General features: G+C 44.4%; 1 long non-coding RNA gene across 1 annotated transcript; it reads right to left on the bottom strand.

The window, feature by feature from the left end:
- Positions 1–1,498: 1,498 nt before the first annotated feature.
- On the bottom strand, positions 1,499–4,065 carry LOC115458837. Its single transcript, XR_003940155.1, has 3 exons — positions 4,038–4,065; positions 2,116–2,117; positions 1,499–1,578 (listed from the first exon to the last, which is right to left on the bottom strand). It is a non-coding gene; the product is annotated as an uncharacterized LOC115458837 (long non-coding RNA).
- Positions 4,066–5,719: the final 1,654 nt, after the last annotated feature.

Genomic DNA, 5,719 nt, shown 5'->3' with positions numbered 1-5,719 from the left:
GTTTTGTCCTTCTAGCCAGTAGGCGTAAAAGTTTTTCATTGTTTCTAACCCGCTATATCTCGAAGGATCAAGGAAATGAGAATGTCTATTTCTCTTCTCGCTGAGAGGGCAGTTCCACAGCGTATTACAACATATTCCACAACTTCAGAAGCGGGCTCTATTCTTACTACAGCGATTTTTGGTGCTCTCGGTGCACATTGGTAAGTTGGCAACTTAGTCCTAGTTTCATTTTATTTTGCTCATTGGGACACACTACATGTTAGTTGTCGCCAGGTGGCCTAAGCAGCATGAACATTTCTCTGCAGTTTTCATAGGGTCCCTCCCTTCAGATTACTGCTTTGGTACTTCCCATCAGTCCAATCCTGGTCCGGTCAGGAGGGACGCTAAGGAAGGAGAAATTAGATCTTACCTGCTAATTTGCTTTCCTTTAGTCCCTCCGGACCGGACCAGGCCCCTCCCATGTTCTCTCTACTCTTTAGCTTCTTTTATTAAGTAGGAAGTGTATTCATTCCTTTACGATTTGTGGAACAATACTATATATATACAGAACTTTACGTGGTCTATACCACTTCTCTGGTGGTTGCTGGTGAGCTCAATTGCTGGAATCTATCTATAAAACCTTAAATACGCCATACCACTTCTCTGGTGAGAGTTGTGGCTGTGCTCAGTTGCTGGAATATCTATAAAACCTTAAATATGATTTACCACTTTTCTGGTGAGAGTTGCTGGTAAGCTCAGTTTTTGGAATATATATAAAATCTTAAGTGGGCCATACCACTTCTCTGGTGAGAGTTGCTGGTGAGCTATAAGACAAGTGAGCCATACCACTTCTCTGGTGAGAGTTGCTGGTGAGCTATATTATACGTGAGCCATACCACTTCTCTGGGGAGAGTTGCTGGTGAGCTATGTTACATGTGAGCCATATCGCTTCTCTGGTGAGAGTTGCTGGTGAGCTATAGTACAAGTGAGCCATACCACTTCTCTGGTGAGAGTTGCTGGTGAGCTGTAATACATATCGGGCCATACCACTTCTCTGGTGAGAGTTGCTGGTGAGCTCTGATACTTGGCATTGCCGAGTGCTTTGTGGCTGCTAGGATTCCATACGGCACAGAAGGTCTTTCTTTCTTTCCTGCTTTGTTATTCAAATACTGAGGCTAAGGTCACATGGCCAGGGCTCCTATTGGCTCTCTAGAGTCAGAGTTTTTTCTCAGTCTCCACCTGCTGGTAGGCGAGCACAACCCATCAGTCCAATCCTGGTCCGGTCCGGAGGGACTAAAGGAAAGCAAATTAGCAGGTAAGATCTAATTTCTCCTTCCCCAAGAACTTTCAGTACCCTTGGATGTATGCCATCCAGCCCCTTCGCTTTGTCCATCTTTATTTTAGCTAGCTTATCGTGAACATTGTCCTCTGAAAATCGTTCAGGGACTAACACACCTCCATCCCTATTTGTGTTTGTCTTCTGTGATCCTTCAGCTGTGAACACAGAACAGAAATATTTGTTAAACAATTCTGCCTTATCTTTATCAGCTTCTACTTATTCTTCCCCTTCACTTTTGAGTCTTACAATGCCACGTTTGCCTTTACTTTACTTTGGGGGCTGTTTACTAAACCTTAGCTTGAGTTATCTGCAGCAAAGCCCATAGGAATAAAATGGGCCCTGCTGCAGATATCTCGAGCTAAGTTTTAGTAAACAGGGGGGTTTATTTGGTATTTTTATTTATTTAAAATATGTCTATTCCGCGTAGTCCACAGTTCATATCAGATTACAGTTTTAACCAAGGCTCTTTTTTTGAGGGGGTACTTGGAGGGTACTGAGTACCGGTATCTTTACCATTGTCTGCTAAAATTGACCCATGGTCCCCAAGTTTAAATGAAAGAGCTCAGGTTCTACACACCAATTCTGCCTTGTCATAGGTTCTGTGACTGGTTGCAGGGGGTCTTGCTATTGTGCAGTGGCGTAGCCAAGGGTGGACCCGCGTGGGCCCAGGCCCACCCACTTTGGGCTCAGGTCCACCCAGTAGCAGCACACCTATGAAGTGGCTGCCAGGGATCCCCAAGCCCTACCATCCAAAAACTCCCAACAACTGTCCCTCCTGCATACCTTGTAAATAGCACATCTTCACCTGCAGCGAGCAGCGACTGATACATGCTGTTTGCACTGGTCCTATAGCTTCCCACCTATGCAGAAGCAGAAAGTTGCATCAGAAGGAAGGCTGTGGGGCCAACATGAGCAGTGTGTATTAGTTGCTACTCGCTACTGGTGAAAATCTGCTACTTAAAAAGTATGCGGGGCAGGAGGGATGTTTGAGAGACTATATGGCATGCAGGCAAGAGAGGGAGAGACCAAATCACTTGTGGGACAGGGCGGAGTTCTTCTGCCCACCCATGTTGGGCCCAGGCCCACCCAAAATTGGGTGCCTGGCTACGCCCCTGCTATTGTGGAGTGGGTTCCTCAGTGATCAACCCCAGAGCTGCCAAGGGGTCCCCAATTTTTGAGAGGGAGATTTTAGTACATGCTCCAGCCCCGCCCCACTCTGCATTGGCTCCTCCCACTCTACATGGCTCTGCCCCCCTGGCACACCTCAATCCCACACTCATTTCAGAAAATATTTTATTTAATAGCCTAATACCCTTTTCAATTAGCTTTCAGAGGCCAAAACCTCCTGCCTCAGGTCAGGACAGTAGAATACTGTTATGGTATCCTCGCCCGACCTGAGGAAGGAAGTGCTGATCTCTGAAGGCTAATCAAAAATGTTTTAAAATCAGTGAAGGTATCACCTTATTTTCTATTTTGTGTTTTATTTGCATTTATTAACCTTAACTAACACAGCTACCACATTATTTTATCCTAAATTAAAAATAAAATTATTTTCTGTACCTTTGGTGTCTGGCCATTTACTTTTTCTAATTGTGTTGGTCCCAGTCTCTTGATTCTGCTTTCCTTCGTCTTCTCTTAACTGTCTTGCCAGGGTTTCCTGTCCATTTCTCATTTTTCTCTCCTTGTTCTATGTTTTCTTCAATTTATTTTTCTGCCTGTTTCTCTGTCCAGATTTAATTAATTACACTATCCATTCTTTGATTTCCCTCTTTTTACTTTATCTATGGCTTTTCATCTTTTCTTCACTTTTGTTCTCCCCATGCCCCTTACAATTATTCTCCAGTCTTTCACTAACTGTATCCTCTCCCCCTTTCCATCCAGCATCTCCCCTCTTTCTCTTCCCATCCTTCCAGTGTCTTTCTCTCTGCATCCTTCCATCCATCTCCTCTTTCTCTCCCTATCCTTCCATCCTGCACTTTCCCTCATTCTCTCCTATTCTTCCATCCAGCGTCTTCCCTCTTTCTGTCCCCTACTTCTAGCATTTTTCCTCTTTCTCTCCCTCCTTTCATCCAGTATTTCTCCTGTTTCTCTCTCCATCTGACCAACCAGAGTCTCCCCCTTCCTCCCCTTCCTTCTTCCCAACAGCTTGTCTCTCCCCTGCCCTTTTCCATGTCCCCTCTTTCTCCCACCATCTTTCCATTCATCTCTCTCTCTGTACCCCTCTTCTAGCCAGCATCCCCACTCTTCTTTCTTTCCATCCAGCTTCTCCCCTCTCACCTCCATCCAGCACGTCCCCTTTCCCTCTCTCTTTCCCTTCCATCCAAAATGAAGCGTGGGACCAGAACAGGAAATTGACGTCAGCGGGGGCAGAGGACGGCAGAGCCAACAGTGCATGCCAGAAGGCTGCTGCGGCCCCGACCTTCATTTTCTTCTTTTGCTGAGGCTGCTCACAGAGACGCGCCGGTAGCAGCAATAGTAGCGGCGGAAGGGGTAGCAGCGGAGGATCATCTCAGCAGGAGACTTTCCCACTTTGGTGGGAGATGACCCACCAAAGCAGGAGTCACCCGCTGAATGCGGGAGACTTGGCAGGTCTGCACCCCACCCCTGAAGGGTGGCCTGGCATTTGAGAACCAGTACCTTTTTTTACTAGGAAAAAAGCACTGGTTTTAACATACATAATCAAAGTAACAAATATCTGCCACCTAATTAAAATGCTCACTTCCTCCTATCACTAACATATCTAAAATGTCTTGTTCCCCCCCCCCCCCCCCCCCCCCCCCCCTCCATATTGGCTATTTTTTTCTTCCATTTGCATCTTTGCTTTTATGACTACTTTACCAGCTTCTCTTTGCTTTTCTCCTTTTAGAGAATCCAGGATCTCTCTTCTTCTAGATGACCCCATAACAGGGATTCCCAATCAACATCCAGCATATTGATAACCTATTAGTAGTAATTTTCATTTCTAGCTATATTGTGAATGTCTTCAGTTAAATGTCTGTTCATTTGTTATGTCTGTGAAGGAGATCTGGATACCATCAGAAAACAGAAGAAAGTTCCAACTAAAGATAATAGGAAACAGCATAAGGAATGGCAAGTCAAATGCATGATAGGGAAGGCAAAGTGATACTTTGAAAAGAAGCTTGAAACACATAATAAAAATGTTTCTAAGGTACATTTGAAGCAAGAAGTCACTAAAAGAATCAGTTGGACTACTAGATGGTTGAGGGTAAAAGGGACACTCAAGGAAGACAATGAGGGGCATTTTCGAAAGGGACGTCCAAGTTTTGATTTGGACATCCTGGCAAAACATTCCGATCCAGGGGCGAGGAAACCGTATTTTCAAAACAAGATGGACGTCCATCTTTCGTTTCGAAAATACCGTCAGGGACGTCCAAATCCTTAAATTTGGTTGTCCCTAGATTTGGTCGCCCCTAGACATGGATGTTTCTGATTTTCAGCGATAATCAAAACCAAGGATGTCCATCTCAGAAACGACCAAAAACAAGCCATTTGATTGTGGGAGGAGCCAGCATTTGTAGTGCACTGGCCCCCCTGACGTGCCAGGACACCAACTGGGCAACCTAGGGGGCACTGCAGTGTACTTCAGAAATTGTTCCCAGGTACATAGCTCCCTTACCTTGTGTGCTGAGCCCCCCAAAACCCACTACCCACAACTGTACACCACTACCATAGCCCTTACTGGTGAAGGCGGGCACCTAGATGTGAGTACAGTGGATTTCTGGTGGGTTTTGAAGGGCTCGCTGTTTCCTCCACAAACGTAACAGCAGAGACTAAATGAATTCTTTGCTTTAGTCTTCACTGATAAAGATGTAGGAGATAAATGGTTTTTAAGTGGTGATCTTAGAGAAAAATTCATCTCTCTAAACCAGAAAAAAGTAATAGGTCAATTTGACAAAGTAAAGAATAGCAAATCACCTGAGCTGGATGGTATATATACAAGCACTTTTGAACACTAGTCAATCATAAGCTTATCGACACTATGCCCTGCAGCTTTACCAATATCAGCCAGTGTGAACAAGAAAATTAGGGGACACTTCAAGTGCAGCACGTGTCAGATCTGTAAAATTACCATACAGACAAAAATCTAAAGATATCTGAAATAATCACGAATATCCTTTAATCCACTGTACTAATTGTAGAACTGAGTATGTTGTATATGTCATCCAGTGCCCATGTCATAAGCTTTATTTGGGCATGACAACCAGATCATTTAAAACCAGGATGCTCGAACATAAATCCAATATCAGCGAGAAAAACATTAAAGATCCATTAGTAGAACACCACCAGTATGAAACATTCTTTTGAAGATCTCAAGTGCTGTATTCTAGATAAGGTAGAGGGCAGAAATCAGATAGGAGGCAATAAAAAATTGCTGTTACA

The sequence above is a fragment of the Microcaecilia unicolor genome, unplaced genomic scaffold (genome assembly GCF_901765095.1).
Source record: "Microcaecilia unicolor unplaced genomic scaffold, aMicUni1.1, whole genome shotgun sequence".
Classification (NCBI taxonomy): domain Eukaryota; kingdom Metazoa; phylum Chordata; class Amphibia; order Gymnophiona; family Siphonopidae; genus Microcaecilia; species Microcaecilia unicolor.
This window is presented reverse-complemented; position numbering and strand designations above follow the sequence as displayed.